Source organism: Anopheles gambiae, chromosome 2 (assembly GCF_943734735.2).
Source record: "Anopheles gambiae chromosome 2, idAnoGambNW_F1_1, whole genome shotgun sequence".
In the NCBI taxonomy this organism is placed as follows: Eukaryota; Metazoa; Arthropoda; class Insecta; order Diptera; family Culicidae; genus Anopheles; species Anopheles gambiae.
In genome coordinates, this window is record NC_064601.1 from 2403979 (window position 1) to 2425482 (window position 21504).

The 21504-nt window shown below is 50.6% G+C and overlaps 1 protein-coding gene across 7 annotated transcripts in view; it reads left to right on the plus strand.

The window, feature by feature from the left end:
• LOC11175862 (homeobox protein 5) overlaps nucleotides 1-21504 on the plus strand; it is a 102677-nt gene that overhangs the window by 45202 nt on the left and 35971 nt on the right. For all 7 annotated transcript variants that reach the window (XM_061651899.1, XM_061651896.1, XM_061651897.1 and 4 more), the window contains exon 4: nucleotides 20009-20135. The gene's annotated coding sequence lies outside the window, so the exon portion shown is untranslated. The remainder of the gene's footprint in view (nucleotides 1-20008; nucleotides 20136-21504) is intronic.

A 21504-nucleotide genomic window follows, 5' to 3' on the forward strand; every position in this document is an offset into this window, starting at 1 on the left:
ATGAAAAATGGAAACGACTCAATTCGCTAACATGGCATCATAAATTCGTGCTTATCGCACCCTTGCAATCGGGTTTCGCTCATCATCATCATCCTCCCCATCATCCGACACGCAGACGCGCCACTTGTGTGTGTGTGAGAAGTGCTCGGGAGGGTAGAAAAGACGAACGAGCGCCCAACCTACCCGATGGTAGGAGTATGCCTGATCTACTTAGGGACTGTTTTCCGTTGTAAGTGAGAAAAAAATGCGCTTCACAATCGTTCAAGTGTGACTAACACTAAAAGCTCCAAAAATGGTGACTCTTCTCCGTAGAAAAGGCGAAAAAAACATACCGCCTTGAAGCGATTGCGCCTTCCCCATCGTGATGTGGCCTTGTTGTTTTGATTTATGATGCGACTGTGACAAAAGCCTAGATGCTTATCGACGCCCCCCAATCCCTCTCCCTGCCACCCACTTTAGCCCATCGATCTCAAAAGCCCGTCGAAGGACCCCCGTGTGTCATCGATTTTGATTTATGCTAACACTAGCATGATTTATGTGTGGCGAGCGATTAAATAAAATGATTCCAATGTATTTACTGCTTGTGCTTTCGGGCAGGGTTTTTTTTTGTCTGTCTTTGCATCATTGTTTTCGGGCCCCACATGCTCTCTCAGTTACACAAGTCACCCAGTTACACACGATGAATGGGCAGTGTGACGGCGGTTGACTCGAGTGGTTGAATTTACTCATCGTTGAATTTAAATGAAAACGTCTCCGCGTTAATGTCTCCCCGCCCTGTCGTGGTTTGCTTCCGCCCGGCAATCGCCCCGCCACTGATACCGTGCGCCCCGTTAATATTTCTAATTTATTTGCTAATTCTCGCATCGGTTCTGCTCGGGGAAGCAGGTTAAGGTAGCGTAGCCACGCACGGCACGGAGGGAACGGTTCACAGCTGGACTGACTAATTCCTCTCCGCTGTTCCGCGCTCCGAGGCTCGGCGAGCGAACAGCTTTCCATGCGTAATGGGTTGCGCCGTGGGGTTTGTGCATTGGTGATATCTAATCTTAATTTAAACGGCAATCGCATCCTCCAAACCGGCGATGACGGTGCCGTTGGATGCGCCACGATGCTTGGTTCCGCCGTCGCCGCTGCCGCCGAGCAGTTCGTGCTGCACATTGATTAGCATCTGTGTAAACACGGCGCATACATTTCCTGCTAGATGGGGGGGAGGGGGAAGGGGTTGATGGTGTGCGCTGCTAGTGAGGAATTATGGGCGCTTTTCCCGATCGGTAAGGTTGGGCTAATTTTACCACTGCATGATGTAGCTGTTTTTCGCTGCATTACGGGACGGATTTGAATGGGTGATTTAAAAGGGCGTAGACTTCATTTTTACAATCACACCAAACGCATCGGAGCGTTCAGTTCATCATCATCATCGCCGCAGCACCGTGTATCTTGCTCGAGGGTCATACACGTATTAATTGCTTGTTAGAATTTACGACCAACTCTTCCCGGCTCTTCGATTCCATAAGCGCAAAGCCATCAAAAACAGGCCCGTAAAACCGATCCGACTGTGCCCAGAACAGCGGTTTAACCGGTTGAAACGAAGTGCCCATCAAATTTTTAATACCATTTTTTCTTGGCAGCACAAGCGGACCACCCCAAGGCACAAAATGACACAGAAATATGTTTTTTCGTAAACTAAATTACGCATTTTTTTTATGCATCCAATGGCTATGAACCATTACAACCCTTCTCCCTAGAAGACGGACAGTTTCAGGTGCATCCTTGGTCCGCCAATAGTGCATCGGCTGCAGCACCGCAAGGGCTCTCAAATAAAAAATCGATTAAAACCTGTTACTTTCCAATTTACGAATGTACTAATCACGGTACAACTTAATTAAGCGGGCGAAAATCAACCGTCCACGACGGTCCGGAGAGGCCAAACTGACACGATCGGGGTGAGACGGGGGAGAGGGGAGAGTGGCAGTTTGTGAAGAGACGAATTCCGCATGCCCTTCCTTGCGCGCCATCGGAATGTGCCCGTAAACTGACTGCGCGATGGTGCCAATCGTGCTACCAGCGGTTCGATCTGTACCGGTTCGCAGTTTTCCCCTTAGCGATGGTGGAAAATGCGGCCACCACCCAGCGCTCCTCCCCAGAGAAACACAGACTGAGAACGAGCGAGAGAGAGAGAGAGAAAGAGAGAGCAAGCATTCCCTACTGAGCGATGGAAAAAAAGCGCGACCCATCGCGCACACTCGCGCAAAGGCTATCGGGCGCTGTTGGCGGCTGCTGGCTGTTTTAGGAAATTTGCCACATGCCATCGCACGGGGCCGGGCGACAACTGTGCCATCCTCCCACCGACGCTCACCCCGAGCTGCTCAAGCTAATTTATACCTGTTTCCGATGGAGATTGCGCGACGCGGGCCCGGCATTTGCTTCGTTATGGGAATTCAAGGTAATCAGTGGGAATTCGTCGCCATTTCTACGATACACACACACACATGCTGTACCGGGGACGCGAATTGTTTCGGGCAGGGGCACTGGGGGTGGGAGGGCAGTACCCACCTGTGGCAACGTAAATTACTAATTATCGTACTAGACGGATGAATTTAGGCGGCAAACTGTTTAGGTGTTTTGATGAATCTATCGCTGATTGGTTCAAGATGGGAAGAGAGGGACGGAAGGAGGAGGAAGAAGCCTAATTCGAGTACTAATGACTTGGCTGCTTTTTGCTCCCCGCAAGCAAGCTGTCAATCAATCGCACCCGCGAAGCGAAGTTTTGGTAACTTTGATGGTTTCTCAATTCTCAAACAGAGGACAAAAAAGGCCCCCGTGGCATTTACAAAGCATTTTCCAAACAAACTTGCAACACACTTTTCGCGGCGAAAATGCGTTGAATACAGATGGGATAATTGTAGTATCCCGGGATGGTAGCGCGGTGTGTCGCTCTGTCCAACGCTAACCCCAGGGCCCTCTAGCGCTAGGGCAGGAATTTCAACAACGGTCCCTTAAAAATGTACTAATGAGGAAAACATTCTTCCACTTGCCCAAGCCAAACCTTGCACCACCGCCGACGCGATCGGTCACGCAATCCGCCCTACGACTCCCTCGGACGGTTTTATAACAAACAAGCGCGGTCGGTCGGTCCCGGCAAAATCGTGCGCGTTTTTCACACAGTTTTCCTCCAACACCCCCTCCCGGCCTACACGGCCTGCACGATGCAAGTTGGTCCACGCCCAAACGCCAAACTCGATCGCCTTAACGAACAGCGTACGCACCACCGAATCGAATCGGATCGAAACTAAACGCCCTCCGCTGGTTGTGGTGGAACAACTCACTCCTGCACTGCACAAAAAGGAGCAGCAGCAGCAGCAGCAGTATGTCCAACAGTGCCGCTGTAGCTCCAAAGAGGAGAAAAACGAAACGACACATAACACAGACACGTAATTACATAATGGTTTAATTATGATTCGTAGCCAATTTTAATTTATTTATCAATTAGACTGCAAAGCGGTGGCCCCTGCTGCTGCTGCTGCGCCGTACGCACTTTGTTCGATGTTTACCACACTTTGGTGCTCAGTTTTTCCCTCGTTTTCGTTCGATTCCATTTCCAGCACCAAACCGTGCCGAGCGCGATGGTTTCGGACGGTGTTGTTCCCTTGTGGTTGTTCCCTTGCGTGGCCCATCATGACGAGATGATCGGGAAAAGCGAAATGCAGCGTGTGCACGCCCAAGATCGCAATGTACGCGCACTCGGACTAAACACACACACAGCCCAACAGCACCTCCAACTCGGGAAAACCCCGTGCAAAACCGTCCCTCACCGTACGCAGACACGTTCTCGCGCTTGGCCGTTTCTCAGGCGACGCTTTCGGGGTGTGGCCCGTTTTCCAATCCAAGCGCTACGCTAAAGAGCAACCGGGGCCTCCAGCATCATTGGCTTGGGCGCTTGGAGGACGCTGGACTGCACTCGGGGTTCGAGGGAGTGCGCGCGCGCACTTTTTTACTCTCCCAGATGGACCCGGCGGACTGGTGCTCTGGTGTGTTCGGAGGGCTTTTTGGTTGATTTATGAGCTTTTCGCTTGGCAGTTGTGCGGCGCGGCGGATCGCTTTTGTAGAGGGCACACACACACACCACCAGCACCAGCAGGACTACGGGCGTGCGCGCGCGCCAGCGCAGCACAACGACCGCGCAAGTGCGCACGAGATTGGGAGGGAAAGATTTATACGCCCGAGCAGCCGGGGAACTGGAGTATGGTGCGAGTCCAAAGAGGTAATGCCTCAAGTTGCTGGGGTGTGTGTGTGTGTTTTTCACTCCACTGCAAACAGTCGACCCCCTCACCTCCCCCCCCATCGATCGGTCGCATTCGATCGATCCAACGAGCAGCACGATTCAGTGTTTAGATGGTTGTTTTACTTTTCATTCAATTTAGATTCCAGAACCGGCTCGCACTCTCTGACCACCACCACCACCACCACAGGGTGGAAGGGCGAGCTGGATTGGATTGCGGTGGCGTGCGAAGAAGGGACAGCAGAGAGAGAAAAAAGGGCACGATGCAGCAGGTTTTACGTTGTGCTACAATGTCCGCGCCGCGATAAATGTCAGATGCAACAAGTTACAACAATTGTGTAAAAAGCATATTATTAGGGAGGACGGCGCGCTGTGGATGAAAGTAATGAGTTAATTTACCTCCTGCCCTGTGCTCCATGCCCCGCTCGTATGGCCCGACCGGAGGAAGACAGAAGGCCACACACTCGGGCTCGGGCGCACAAATCAATAGAATCAATCAAGAATGCCTAATTATAACGTGACAAACTGGATTATCTCGCACGTAGCCCCGACCGTGCATGTGTGTGTGTTTGTGGCTTTTGGAAGCTCTCGGTAAAGGTCAATTAAGCATCGGGAGGGGGGAGGGGGATTTGCCCCAGCAACTCACCAGCAAATGATGGCCCCGACGTAAATTGGAATTTAATTTTATTAGCCCACAATTCAAATTTTCATACAAACCCCTGCGCAGGAATGTCGGTAATGTCGATCAATGTGCGGCGGCGTGACATGTTGCAATTGTTTCGACCCTTTTAACTCCACATCCCTTTGTGGTTGTGTCGGTCGTGGTGGTAATTGATTGTCAACAACGGACCTTTAAGCGAGCGAATGATGAATAATGTCCTGTGGTGCGTAATTGTTGAGCAAGAAGCGAGTTTAATACAGATTCCTGCCTTGCTTTTCGTGCGTGTCGACCGATCATAATCTGCAAAGATTGATCTGTCATTTGTGACGGCTGTAATCGCTTCGAGAGCGCACAACTAATGACGCATTCCCTAATCAATGCGCTAATGACATTCGTGCCACTAATTTGCATACACTTTGGCGTCTTTTTCCAACCCGTAACCTACATAACTTTTGCACCAACGACATCCCGCAAACAATCCAGTTCAAACGATGCAAAACAGTGTTTCATTCACCACGGACAAGCGCGTTTCATGTTTCGGGCAATGTAAATCTTACGACCATCTATGTGTGTGTGTGTCGTGGCATGTTTGTGACCGTAAAACAAAGTCATCAATCGTCTAACGAGCTTTTGATCGATAGAATTTGCCAATTTTCCACGATCGACTCAACTCACACACACACACACTCGGACATGTGTCTCGGGTTGCACAACATCGAGGTTTTAGTTATTTAGTCTTTCGCTCCATTTGTCCCTCTTGAGCATTCGGGCAGTGTGTTTTGTTGGAGTCTTGCAGAGGTTGCCCTCGAGTGGACAAACTCCACGAATCGTACGCCATGCGCACGAAAACAGTCCGACTGACTGACTGACGGACTGGCTAGCTGACTGACTCGTCAAACTGATCGCCTCGAGATCGATCAGCACTAACCACGGTCAATGATTTTTGCGAACCACTTCACTGTCTCGAGGCCCCTCTCTCAACCATGGGGGACGACATTTCTGCCAAATCACGAGATTAATGATGGCAAAACTGTTTTCACCAATTGAAATCTCGCAAATCTCGTAGCAGTCATCGTCGTCGACCACCGAAATCCGAAATCCGCAGTCGACATGTCGCAGCCAGCAGACGGACACACGCCCGGCACAATGGGTTCCTTTTAGCTCTGCAATTCACTAATCCGCTGTCCCCGCAGCTCTGGATCCGTTTTCGAGTATTTGTCTATTTCGACGGCATCCACCCGCCGCCAGCTCGCTGTGACAAAGCGTTGGACCAAACCTCGAAAATACGCAAAACCCCGACCCCGCCGAACCGAACTGGGGGTGCGCTGCGTACATGTGCGTGTTTGTCATGCTTGCGTGCCAGCGCTGGGCCACGCAAAGTGGACGCCAAAGTCCTCGTCGCGACGAAACTTGAGATTGATAGTCATCAATCTCGGGCCCCCGGGAGCCCCGAAAGCGGCCTACACCTTCGAAGGAGACACAAATCTGATCCGCGCGATCGGTTCAAGTCAAATCGCTCGGTTTCGATCTCTTTCGCTCTTTCACTGTTTTGCCTCGACGAGGCATGCTGTGCCATTTTGTGGGCACACATGCGAGGCAACCTCCAACGGTTACCTTGGAACTGTCCTCGGGTTGCATCACGATCAAACAGCCGATCCTTCTCATCGCGGCATCAACGCCATTCATTATGTGTGCAGGAGATGTTCCTACCTGTGTCTGTGTGTGTCTGTATGTGTCTGAAGGGTCACATTTCTGGGCCTAAACACCCCATCGCACAATCGCTTCTGATTTTGGGGGAGCCCTTCCAAACCACCAAAAGCGAGCACCCATTTCCCAACACTAGAATACGGACGAGAAAGCTCTTTGCCCGACACCAGCATCCAAGAAGTGCTGGCGGCTGCTGGCAAGACAAAACGGGCGGCCACATCAAAGCGCCAGCGAAGATCACAACAGGCAGGCGAACGTGTCGGAAGATCGCGTCACCCGATCGCTGCTCCAAAAAAAGCTCAACTAGACAAAACAACAAAAACCGCTCCCGCCAGCCCAAAAGGTCTTGGCTCATTTCGCTCTCAATTGGAGGCTCCATTGATGCGCCGTGAGACTGTGTTTGATCCACAAAAGGAGGCAAAAACACACGCACGCATAATGTGATGTGTGACGCAAAGTGTTTTTCACGATCCCGCAGCCCCACCTCCCACCGCCCGAGGGTGTCAGATACAATGGATTAATTATGATGCTAATTCAAGAGATGCGACTCGCTGCAACAAAAACGGGAGGAGTTCAAGTGTACCAGTGCCTCCTACCTGGGGGTCGACTCTTCACAGTAGCTGCCGTCGGATCCGCCTATTCAATTTTCGACAGTGCTCTCACAGTGTGTCGCTTTCGCTTTCGGCACTGTGGCACTGTCAACCGGCCGACCTGTCCTCACCATCCGTCATTTGCTGCATGCTGCCCGATTGCTACTACTACTACGACCACTGCTACTACTACTTCTCCCGCCGGCGTTACGAGCCGCGAACGAAAAGTAGGCGGACACTGTTGTTGACTCTATCTCGAATGTGGTGCGAACGTACCGTTTGCGCGTGGTCACGGTTTTCGCATTCGCACTCTTCGCGCGTTCGCATAAACTATTTGCCCCCCACACACACACACGCATTATGTAATGCACTTCTCGCCGGTCTCGATTGCGTCCTGGGCACTGGTGACCGTGCGCCATTTTCGATCGTGCTCCTGCGCCTGTTCGAGCAGTATTATGGCAACGATCTAGATGACTGAAACGGTGGCATCAAGTCCTTCCTCCTAGTTTTAGCTGAGTGGAAACCTCTTAAAACTCTTTTAAATGTTCACTTTTTCAATCATACAGGAGCTTGATCGAGATCTCTATCACGTCCGACGCACAAATCGTCTTTCAATTTAGCCACAGCCGTTGCCGCTAATCAAGCAGGACACTCTGCGCGGTACTTCGACTCGAAGCTGGTGTGAGGATAATTTTCAATTAAAATGTAAATTAAATGCCCTTTTAGCACACCGCACAGCACACGATCGATTGCCGCCGGTCGAGTGCGAAAGAATAATTTCCCGCTTCATTTTCATCGTCCAACCGAAGCCAAAGCCAAACGGTAGCCTGCAATCGTCGGCTATACAGGTCGTAAATCCGTTTCGCTTCACCACCGAGCGAGTGATAAAAATCGAAGAAGATATCAACGCTTTAATCGATTATGACAGCTCAGCTCGATTACAAACGGCTGCTGCACCCCGTCGTAAAACGGTCGCCCATCGGTAGCGCTTTTTTGTAACTGGCGAACAACACATCCGAACACCCGGAACACTGTTATTGCACCAGTTGTTGGCAAACGATGAACTTTTGCTGCTAGAAATGTGTGACAAATGCGAACCCGATGGTGTACCCCCCTATAAAATCGAACACCTCACTTGAGATTGACCCACCGATGGCACCACGGACGGCGCACGGCTGGGAGAGCTTCAGCCTATGAGAGCCTGTAGAGCAGCAGCATAAGGGCAGCGTGTCTTTGTGCATCGCCGACGGGCACAATCGGGGCACACGCTAAGCGCGCTTAGTGCTCTTGCCGTAACTAATCCGTAGCAGACTAACGCGTCCAGTGTGTCGTGTACGGTGCGGCTGGACCCTACAACATCTACACATCGTCCACCGGTTGTCTGGAGATGGATGGCACAAGGGGACGCGAACGTAGGGGGAGGGAATGCAAAAAGGACCGCTCCACAGCAGTACATAAATTACGACGCTTCGCTAAGTGACAATAATTGATTTCAACCATTTACACGGATCAACTGGCCGAGATTCGACGATCGTTCGGCGAGGCCTAGGCAAGCGGCCTAGCGACGGCAAGCAAGATTAATGGCAGCTGAATGAGTCGCAAAGAGGCCGATCAAGCGGCTGTTCAGGGTTTGGTCACTTGTCAGCCGGGACAATTGCCGGGATTGACAGTGGAATCGAGCTGCAGCATCGCACCGTTAGGATCCCTGGTTCGGTCCAAAGTCCTTGGCGCGCTCACTGATGCTTTGCTACCTGTGCGTCCTATGCGAACTTTGCCGCATGTCCAATCGATTCCGACCATAAACACGACAATCAATTAAAGCTTCCGTGCGACTGATACTGACGGCTGGGCGCAATGAAGAAGCTGCAAGAAGAAATGGGCTGAACCCGTCCGACACGTGTCTAATGGGAATTTAATTTGCCAAACAACCGCTGCTCTTCGTGTGCGATCGATCAATCTGCAATCTGTTTCCACCATCTTGGATTAATGGGTTGTTTTTTTTTTCTCGCAATAAACAAATTGATTCAAACGATAATCTTTAACCTGCGCCAACGCGAGCTGAAGATGGGTTCGTGTACCTTCAAATATTCCCAGAAGAAGTGTACAACTGCTGTAAAGATCAGTGTTGAAAACTGCTCTTCCCATAAATAAAATGCCTTGAAGGCACACACAAATATTGCAAACCATTCCTTCATTAGAAAACGAACAAATATCTACAAGAAGAAACGAATGTATTTGCTTGTTTCACAACAACATCACTCGCACAAATATTGCAAATGTGTTAACTCACGGAACATTTCCTGCAGCGTACTTATGTAGTCCGTCTTGTCCTCTATCCAACTCCAACCTCCCTCCTTCGTGGTAATCTTTCCGCAAACATTAATGAACACGGGCGTAGTGCCCGTGTTTTTCTCCCACATTTGTAACGCTTCTCCGGCCGTGGCGCAATCGATGGTGTATTAAAGCTCCATTAATTCTTTTACGGCGCTGGTTTTGTTTTGTTTTACGTACGAACAACAGCGCGGATACGTGCTGCTGTATCCACCACGCCTCGGCAGTTTCTCGGCTGCAGCTGGCAAAACAACACAAAAGGACAGACCCTTGCCATCCCGCAGGGCATTCGGGTGTTAAAGGTCACGGTGAGTGTGGTTCTTGGCGGGAGTTGCGTGCTCTACACCCGATCTGGCATTGATTTTTCGTGTTCACTTTTATTCAGGCTGCTATTGCATAGCCCTCCCCCTTGTTCCATTTGTGATTGTTGTTTCGGGCACCAAATGACTTGCATTTGATTCGTGAACATCTCAACACCACTGGATGGCAAACCGAATGGCTGATCGCATGGACCGCAAGGGAAAATGTTGAACTTTTGCTCTGGAAATGGTCATTAAAATGGATGATAGCGTTACTTAGCTTAAAATATTGTTTTAATCAAGCTTTTGTTGTAAAGAGACTCTTTTTACTAGTATTAATTACAAAACATTATCTTACTTACAGGCTCTTCATGATCATACTTAAACATGATTTCGAGAGCTCAATCGCACAATAACACAAATAATTTAATAATATATGGCCTCGAGTGCTTGAACCAATGCCAAAACAAAGGGAGTTTTATGACCGACAAGAATCGTACATTTAATTTCAGCCCTAAGGTATAATTATTGGCTGTACGTGTGTCGCTGCATCTTACTTGTATCTAAAAGCATATGAAAAGGGAATTCTTCACAGAAAGAGTCAATTTATAATTGAAAATGATTCTGTTTAATTGAACTTGTTCATCGACACTGCATTTTTAAAAGTCTACAAAACATAATGCGTTTAATTCCTTTATCTTTGTGACTGTACTATCAAACCTTATGTTCCATCTTGCAACCTTTCTCACGAATAAGTAAAAGTACCGTTCTTTGGCATTCCAAAGAGGTCTACAATTATGCACCATTTTCCTGCTTCCATCCATCATATCTGGTAGCTTGGTAAATGCGCTTGTTAACACCTTCGATTAGCTCGTCTAGCAGAGTAAATCGTTGCCATCACCCCAAAAGGACATCCGCAGGTGCGATAATTGCCTTCACCTCAATTAGCTACCGAAATATTTCAATGCGCGTGACGACACCCGTATGCAGTGGAGAGGAAAATCGTTTACCGCTAATACTCCCTCGAAAATCCTTAACTACATCTCGGTGCAAGATGATTTCATGAGTGTGTGTGTGTGTGTGTGTTTCTACTGCCTTTTAAAGAGTGTGCACTCCGAAAAAATCAATTACCCGCGTGATAAATCGAATCCACTCGAGCTTGACACAACGAGGGCAATGGCAAAAGGTATCAAGCAATGAGCATTTATCATTTGCAAAGCTGATTCCGAAACGATTGTCTAATTAGTTTCCATCCGCAGTGTCTCGAAGGGTCTTTCGGAGGGCCATATCGATCGAGGCGCGCAGCCAAACGGGAGCCAAACCGATCGCATTTCGTTCGTGATGTTTCGCTTGGAAGCGGATCGCACCGAGAAATCCCCTTTCCCACCAGCCGTCGGGGTCGGGGTTTTTCCGAACTCTCGCAACTGGATATGACTGGTGACTAATGAGCAACAAAGAAGAAAAATTGCACCGAGTGTCGTACCTCGAGCGCGGTGTGGACCACGCGTGAACCACAAAAACTGAGGCGTGGTACTGCAGATTTCAACCAGGTTTTGCACCAACTCGGTCAGCACTACCACGGGAATGGAAGGGAGGAGAGTGCAAAAAAAATAACATCACTCGCAACTTACTGATGCTGGCCGGACATTCCGATTTGGCGGCCTACTCTCATTGGCCACCGGTTCGCCATCAGAGTGCGGGCCCGTGTCGATTTATTTGCCAATGCGACCCTCCCGCCGAAGCGATGGAAAGGACCACCGGTTTGCCAGGGAGCAGCAGCACCCATGCGATTGGACACAGTGCGAGGGAATGATGAAAGAAGTACATTTATTTCGTAATCACGATTTCAAATTGCGACCCATGCATCATGCACACCATGCACCGGAGCTCCATGCTACAGGCCCTGGCCACTGCGTGGCGCTCTGATTTCGCTTTCGCGCTCCGAATTGCGCACGTTGGTGCGTGTCAAAGGCTAAGGAGTCCTTCGGAGCGCACCTTCATCCCGAGTGATCTTACTGTGTTAGCAACAGCAACCGTGGCTCGCAACAAACGCACGATTGGTGTGTTTTGCTGCTCCCCCTCTCTGGCACGCATAGAACAACGACACACACACGCACACGGGGAGCGCTTAATGACCACTTGTAAAACTATGACGATCGTTCTCCTGGGAAGTGCAAACAGTTTGAGATCTATCCTCATCAGTGCACGACAGACCATCCTCGCCTTTTGTCCAGCGAGGGGGAGGAGGATGTTAGATGCTCATGCCCGCGGCTAGGAATTGGGAAGGCGGCAGCTACGACAGCTCGACAAGCGGCATACAGCGGTTTGCGACATCTCGATGGCATCCCGCGACATGGCGGAGCGATGATCTCAAGCGTGCGCGCGCGCGCCCGAGCGCGAATTACGACGATCATCGTGCGGACAGGATCCCATATTCGGACCAAAAACACTACATTTCCCTCCCCCGAAGCGGCTACTAGGCGCGCAACATAGTTGGGACCGTTGTTTCTGGCTGGAGGCCACCACATTCAGGTCAGCTTAAGTGGACCTCGGTGTGTGGAGCGGTTCGGCCAAACGAACAACACGTCCCATTCAGACGCACACCGACGGACGGACAACACTCGCCGCGCAGTCTCCGGGGGGGCGGCTGCTTGGGCGAAATATTCCGATAATCTTGCTGCTTTGATCTCTTCAACCGTGCTGGCAGCTTGCGATGGGAAGATGATGAGCGTACGCGGAGGGTGGAGGAAGCGTGTGCATGTAAATATTTGCACGAACTTTCCGCATTGGCGCATTTTCACACGGAGCGGAGCGGCAAAGGGAAATGAAGTTCGGGCGCAAAACCTGTAGTGCACTTGATCATCAGCGGCGATCAATCTTGCGGATGAGATCGTGCCGTGTTAGCACCATCCCTCGCTTGTAAGTTTGTGTATGTCCCAGCCCGTTCCCTTGCGTTTGCCGCACGTGAAGTGCCATACTTTTCGCCGGACTTTCCCCCGCTTGCAGCGGGAAAGCGAAAAGATGCTTCGCGTCGGAAAGCGATATGAGACGGCGTAGCCTTATCTCTCTAACGCCACGGCACCGCGGCGGTTCGTTTGCATATGACGGACACACATTCGCTCGCAAGCGCGGGTAAATTAGAATCAATCAAATGTGCGCAAATGGTCAACCGGACACGCCGGCAATGATTCGTCACGGTCGTGGGTCGCGGGATTGGAGAAAAAATTGGAGATGCACCCCCGACTTGGGAGCTTGGGAAATGCCCTGCCGCCGCAAGAGTTCACTGGTCATAAATTCTTATGGCACGCTGCGGTGCGTCACGTCCGCTTGGGTCACACTTCACGGCATAAGGCACACGGAGCTACAAGGGCCACTCTTGGCAGGGGGAAGAAAATGGACAAAGAATTATTGACCAATGCTAAGTGCAGCGTGTGAACCGTTCCTCGCTTCACCTTGCGCCCAACTCACCGGACGAAACAAAGCGAGATGAGGCGACCATCTCCGACCGCGATTGCCGTGTGTGCAGTGGATCAGAAATGGTAACGTAGATTGACACCGGACCGATGCGGAGATTTCCCAAAACCCAAGACACTTCCCTCTTTGCCCCACCCCTCGGTCTGACAAGACCAATTTGGAGTCATCTTACACGAGTTCATCATTCCGACAACTCCACCGCATCCCGTTGGCACTCTACCGGGATGCTGTGGTGCCTCGGGGCGTAGGGTTGATGCATTTTTACTTTTTGGAGTTTGTCCTTTGTGCGGTTTTGTGCCGTTTTGCGGATGCAGGACGATCTGCCAACAACAAACCGCATGCAACACGATGCACCTCTCCCGTCTCTCTTTCTCTCTCCCCCCTGATGTGTACGGTTGGCGCGTCCGGGATGCAATCAGTTGGAACAACACGGCCCCGAGCGTTAAAACATGTGTCCTGCCAACGGACCGTGTCTGGGCGGAATAAGTCCAGCATAAGCATAGCCAGCCGGAGGTACCATCCAGCGAAAAACCGGCTAAATGCACATGACACTGACAAAATTTTGTGACTGATCACCCTCGGGCCGAACGAGCCCTCGGGATCCGGCGATATTGGATTACCCGGGGCAGTTCTCGTTTCAGCATTTCAGACGACCTCGTTCGATGCACTTTTCGGTGCGTTCGGTGGAGGGTCCGTTGCTTCATTCAGTGAGCACACGCACTTGACGCGAACCGACATTGCATTGGGCGGTGTGAACTCACTTGTCCACTGTTCGATCACATCACCAATCCGGTGAAGCGTGAAAGCTCGTACAGCCGGAGTAATTAACTTGCCACTACGCCCGAAGAAGACCACACCGAGCTGCTACAATGTTTCCGAGAACTGTCGCTCGCCAGAGTCCCTACCGTTTTGGTCGTGATGGCGCAGTGCAACTCGCAACTTGTGGTTTGTTTTGGGTTTGTATCGGTAAGAGGTCAACCCAGTTTGCGGTCATGCAGGACAGCAGAATCCAGCAGATGCAGTGCACGGTATGTTCGCAACACAACCACAGGCGCGACGGATATATTCACCTGCCGACCAGTACGGCAGGTACTTGGCAACCGACTACAGACTCATGACTCATGCAATATTTATAACCTCAACCTCCAAGCTTCAAGCTGCTTTGCATAAACCGCACAACGCACCGAGCCGAGCTGCTCGCACTCGATAATCGGCCACCGGTTCGTTCGCTTGCGTGCACTGCCGCGCCGTGCTGTGGTCACTGTAGCGCTCCTTATCGCTGGAAGTCCACTTCGACTACCCACTTTCCCGACTTGGGCAGAAGTCCGACGCGACCCCAACATGTATGTAAATACGGTTGCGCCTTTGCGTGCAATCTTTTGTTGCCAACTTTGCCAGCATCATCGCGGCGAGGACCTCCGGAAGGTTGGTGGAGTAATTGGACAACGCGGCTCCTTTCCCACTCGTCGGCGACTTGGACGATTTTTTACCAAACCCCGATTGTGGTAGAAATTCTGCGTCGTTTGGGTGCAGTTTGGTCGGTCTCCCGCAGAAATACCGACGGCGCTCAAGTCGGGGTGCATTTTCATTGCTCGCGCGCGCGCGATCGAATGCCTGCTGCTGCTGCTGCTACACCAAATATGGCACCACTAATAGCGACAAACGGGGTGCGCTCCTTTGCCGCTCGGAATCATTCCGCGAAACGGTACCAACACACACACACACAACAAAAAATGGCACCCAAACCGAAACGGAGATCTAGCGGCGTCGACGACAAAAAATTATGCAAGCCGCAGCACTCGCGCACCTAGGACACCCCACGGGAGAAAGAATTTCATGGCAAAATTCCAACGTCCCTGTCGAGTGTGGCGCGCGCGTTTGCATACAATCGGCGCAACCACCTCCGGGGCCCGCGCCTCGTCGGTAACAATCATAATTATAATGGTTTGTGAAGTCATTAAATAAATTAACTGTTTCCCCCCATCGCCTTCCTCCCATCCTATCCCCAACACTCCCATGGCTGCATTGGGGACGATAAAAGGAAGTAGACCTTACACTCCTTCTTCGATTCTGGGAGCGGACGGGTTACAAACAACCCGCACCTACACATACCGCATCCATGATCTCATCCAACGTTCATTTATTTCTACCACATTTGTGCCCTGGTGCACCGATCTGTTTACGGCGAATAGCCTCGGGTTATTGTCGGAAGTCATTTTTCGTGCCTCGTGTTTGCGTGTCATTGCTTCCCGAAACGAATCGCTATGTGAAAAGCGCGGCAATGAACGATTCGTATCTGTGCGATTGTTGTACTAGCTCGAGAAGCATTGCAACGGAGCATTCTGGATTGTTGCCACTGCTAATAATTCAATTACCCAGCCAATCTAACAGGACAATCTTGATGTTCCGTTTTTGTGCTCCAAAGCTCCTCCCCGTTCCACCGTTTCCATCTAGATTATTTGCCAAAACTTCCCGCAATCAGTCTGAGCTACGACAAATTTTCCGGACATCCTTTGTCGTCGCTCTGTCCCGAGGCAAAACTCCACGAGACCACGAAATACGGTCAACTTCGTCCCATAAGTCCAGGTATCGCGACAAACCGATGGCTTCCGGCAACCCAAGTCGAGGAAGTGTCCGCGCGAAGCTGCTCCAGATTTTTCAGCCAAACCGAGCCAAAGCCAACCACCTCATGAATAATGCAAATATCTACGCCCCGGGGCTCCGGACGCGTTCGATCCGGTCAGAAATGGTCTCAAAAACAACAGAGCGAGTTCACGTTTTGTAGCTGTAACAAACCACACCAACCGTGCAAGCGGAGATGATTCATTGGAAGGAATGTTTCTGGACAAAGGCGAAATGCCAAAACCAACCTCAGCGGTGACAACCCGATAGTTAGGCCGGGAGTTTCGTTCCGGTCAAACACACCTGTACGCCGATCCGGTCGAAGTTTATCATTATACTCCACTCCCGGTTTGGTTTGGGCACGAAAGCTTGATTGTTTCTTTTCGTTTGGTGGATGTGTGTGTCGTGTATTCGAGCGAAGCCAATCGTAAATCCAGCCACCGCCGCTACATCATAATGACATTCGATCGGTATTGGTTCCGGGGACCCACCACACAAACCGTCGATTATGATGTATTCATTCCGTTAAGCTGCTGCCCCGCACTCTCTCTTTCGCTGCCTCCTGCTCAGGACGCACATTAGGAGGCAATTTCTATTGATGATAAAATCACGATTTATGATTATTTGTTCCCTCGCCGAATCGAGCGCGGGCGCAAGCACGGGCCCAAGAGCAGAGCCCTGCTCGTAAGAACATACTCAATAAAGCAAACGTTGCGATCGTCGGGCGTTGTGAGGGAAGGATGATGGTTTCCACGTTTTCCAATCGTTTTCCAATCGCACAAGGTGCTTTATGGAACACGATCGTTTTGTTTCCTCGTCTCGGATCGTCCGGCTCGTCCGGCACGGTGAAATACAGGCAGTCCGCTAGCTAATGTTGAGGTAATTTGATGTTAAATTGTTTTGTTTATCATTTTTCATTCACTAGCGAATGATAAAACATGTTTCGCTCGCTGCGATTAGATGATCTGTGCGCGGCGATCGCCGGTATCTTGGCGATAGGTTTGGGCCCCCGTCATCAACGCTCAACACAGCTGCACCGTGTTCTGCCAGGTGACGAGAAATGGAAGAAAATTATGGCCCTCAACTCATGGTGCGGCTCAGCGGGTCGAGATGGGAGAATATGCACAATCGCTTGCTCGCCAGCTCGGTCGGCTGTCGGCTGCTATCTCTTAAATGGCTTTTATTTTCTGCGAATAGATCAGCCCGGCTGTGCACTGTCCTGCCTAATGGAATTGAAGATGCAACGACGACCAGTATCGTTCCCGTTTCACCAATCAACGCGCAGATATTTATTTCCCCTTTCGCTCATCATTCCGGCAAAGATTGCCTTCATGATATTTAAAGGATTGGGAACGATTTGAGGCAGTGAAAACTCGTCCCAGATGCCGTCTGCACAATTTCTGTCCAATCCTAGCAAAGGTTAGCCGAGGGCTGGATACATTTCAACAACTTTCTTCACTTTACTTTACAACCCTTGTTTTTTGTAAGAAAAACCCGATAAGTGGAGGATGACATCCAGCGAATCAAACAGCGCGCGTTTACTAGTTCATCATAAAAACATTACTGTCGCACGCTGACTAAAGTGGCTTTCGTTTGTCAAATGAACAATAAAGAAACAACGCTCGATAGTGATCTTCCCGACCCGGACAGGCGCATTGCTGGAATGATCAGTCGAACTGAACATGACTTTTCTCATCGCATCCAATCGCACCGAACCATCGGAGTGAAAACATCTGTTCCCGTGGCGTGGCAGGTGGAAAGCATGTCCAATTTATTTCACCCGGGAGTACGCGTAACCAGGTCGTGGCTGAGAGGTCTCTCGTGCCCAGACCCCCGGACGCCTCGTCGCTGGGTGCTGCCCGTCTTTGGCTGACGAGCTAATTGATTGCGTACTTGTCCGTCATTTGTTGGGCATCGTGCGGTGGCCATCTCGTTTGCATACCCCGTGGCCCGATGGCGGAAATAGTACACCTAATTGAAACACCTAACGTTTGGGGTCAGTCCCTGCCGCCGCCCGTTCGTTGGGCGGACTGGCCGCAGCCCGTATGACGATTTACGAGTTGTCATAAAGCAGCCGACGAACGAGGCGAACGAATTCCCTCCAATAAACCTCGGCATCCGGACGGGCCAGTGTAATGGGCAAAGAACAACGCCGATCCGATCCGGCTGATGCCGCGTACATGCCATTTTAAATCAGCTGGAAATTTATGTTTTCGCATTGCGACAGGTTTCCCGACCACACGACGTTGGCGACGGCAAACGACGGTGAAGAGAAAAGCTCATAAACTCTTTCCACAACCTGCGCTGAGGACGATCTAGGAAGTGCATATCGTGTGCCGATGGCCAACTGATGGCCATTGGGTCGAAGACACCCAAGGTAAAGGTGGTAAGTGGTGCAGCGACATTCGCACACTCGTGGGACGCCGAATGATTGAACAGGTGGGAAAACGGGTGGGAGTTCGGAGCTCTTGCTCGACTCGTTAGGGGTAATGTGTGTGTGTGTGTGTATGTCTGTTTGTGTGATGGTGAAGATCATCTGCTCCATTAGCGAGAGACATCGGCGCTCATCAGTGGAGCATGTCATGCGCTCTGCCACTCATAAATCTCGATCCTCCGAAATGGCTAAGAGTAAATTAGCTCGCTTGGCTCGTATGAACAAATAAAAGCGATGTGTTTTTTTTGCGCACATCTTTACCGGAGCAACAAGCTGGACTGGAAGGGAGAAATTGCGTGAGAATTGGCCCACGAACATGCTTCCCAAACACCTTTTTCAGGCTCGACACAAAAGCAAGCGCTATTTTCGGTTCCTATCGATCGGTGGTCTGGTGTGAACCGACGCAAATGGCTTGGCCCCCCCTGCGTTGTCTCATTTTATTCAGCAGTCATTTGAATTCATTCGATGCGCTAACAAGATTCGACCGCTAAGTCGAAGAGTAAGCGAGTGAAACGTTATAATTTTCCATCGATCATCCTTTTATTACGAGCCCGCCAAGCCCTCTAATCTGGTTGGATTTTGATTTACAAGCTAACGACCCAGGCCTGGTTCCGTTCCGCGAGTTACCTCAGCGGGCGGTGCAGCTTTTCCGCAGGAAGTCTTCTGCGGGCCGACATCCGACGACGAGTGAAATCAAACACACCCAAAACGGAACACGCATAACATCTAAATAAATGTTTTCCTGCGGCCGGCCGGCTAAACAAGCACCCGGGAGAATCTTATTATGATGATGGTGATGAAACCCCAGCCACAGCCACAACCGGATGGAAATGAAAGGGAAACCGTATTGGGTAGTAATTAGATGAAAACGAAACACACCTCTCTCACAACTGGTGTCGCTGGGTGGATCTCAACTCGGGAAAATTCCTCCACAACCAATCCCAGTCTGTATTTACAAGTTCACATGGAATTTATATTTCCTCCACTATGCATCGTCCACAGCACGCTCGCTGGCAAAGAGATGCGGAGAGGAAACTAATCTATTAATGTTACAGTTTTACTAATTATAGTAGCCAACTGATCGGATCTTGTTATAAATCACCCTTCCTTCTGGCCCCATTTCTCTCTCGCAGTGACATCTACGATCGGTGGTCATCGGACTCTGCTAAATACCGAACGGGTGTTTACAGATAAGATCGAACAAGATCGTCGGTGCAATATCATCAATTATCTCCAGTCAGGCTCTAAGCCGCCCCGAACCCATTCTCAGCGGTGAAGCCCTCTCTAGCTGCGTATGTTGCGGCCATAAATTAAGAACCCCGTTTGGGTCCTTCGAGTTGTAGTTGTTGTTGGTCTTTTTTTGCGCAACAAAGTCACCTTCTTCACGGTGCCGCTCTATCCCTAACGCGATAGTCTAGCAGCGATCGCATGAAGATGATAGTTGAAATAAAATTTAATTAGACTGTCACCATCGGTGACGGAGGGAATTTATGCAGCTCTTTCTCCTTCTCGCTATGCTGCCCGATCAGTGTTTGTATGGTTTTAGTTTTTGCTCAATTAAAATCTTACCATTGCGCTCTTCTCCGCTCTTTTCCCCCACCATTTCATTCGCAGAACACTTCGCACGAGGCCGGCTGGTGGTCTGCAGTGTGTGCACAAACCATTCCGACTGATGCAAGATCAGGAGGATCGAGCTGGAACACCGACAGCGAGCGATAACATTAAGCCCGTAATGATGATGGTAAGTACGAATTATGTTAGCGAGCGTACCTTTACGGCTGCCTTTTCCCCCGGCCGAGCGAGCCGAGATCTCGATCGATCTTGCATAAGTGACCTCGGCCGAACAGTGAAGAGCTGGACAAATACTCGAGTCGGGATTAAAACGGGGTGGCCCCCGACAGTCGGCACAGCAGATCGGAAACACTTTTAGTAACATGTCGGGCCTTGGGCACTCGGGCTTAGAGGAGCAGAATTACAAACTGCTGTTAATAGCAGCGGGTCGCCCCAAGGACCCCCCGATCTATTTGCTCTCGTTCGTTGATCGACAGGCCAGGCTCGGCTGTTGATGCATGAGCCGCAGGATTTGCAACTATTTATGATGGCTTTTGACGCCTCGGATGATCCGGTTTCTCGGAGGGTATCGAAGGGTGATAAGCGGCACACGAGGGATGTAGCCCGCGCGGAGACACAGAAACGTGACGGCATGCACGATGCGTGCGACATGCACACTGGGACGACCCACAGCCACACACACACGACCGGCACCGAGATGGATCGAGGGTTGACTCGGGGCATCATTTATCTTTCGTGTCGATTCACGTGCTGAAAAGGCGGCGAGACGATACTTTTCTCACGCTGCCCGGGATGACACCCGCCGTACCCGCCGGTCGAATATCAATTTGTTGTTGGCCGGGACCTCGGCACACAACATTGTTGGCCCATTTGGTTCCATCGATCGTCTGCCAGCGCGTCTGCCAGCTGACGGATATGGATATGTGAGCTGCTTTTCAAACATTCGCGCAAGTTCCGGGACTGGTGCGATTATGCACACCTCAAGTACGGACACACACTCACTCACACACCTGTCAGGCAGGAGTGGAAGACGAATGGCACCTGGGCTGAATGCGCTAAGACTTAGTTGACTAGCTAAGGCACCCTCTTGTGCTGTGCCATCGAAGTGCCATCATTCAAATGCATCTTCCCGTTCGGCGAGAACCTCAAACCGTCCGACCGTCGAGCAATTCACAAACGGACAGAACCTACCTCGTTTTGGTTCGCACTCCACTCGAAGCTCTCGATAGCAATAAAGTTGTTAATAATCATCTTCAGCGGCGGGTCGTTGCGGAGGCCACCGTACGCCGTCTCGATCATCAGCAGACGATTGTGATTATTATTAATTTTCCTAATTTTCATAATTTGATAAAGCTCGCGCAAACGCCAGCCAGCCAGCCCAATCGAAGGTGCTTGAACGGTCGGCGGGGTCGCGTGTGCCCACCGAAACGGCCAATTCCGGTCAGCATAATAATAATAAAAAAATACATCCCGTCCATAAAATCCGCAAATCACGCGCGTGCCTCCGGTTCACGATGTCGCAATTACTGTTTATGACA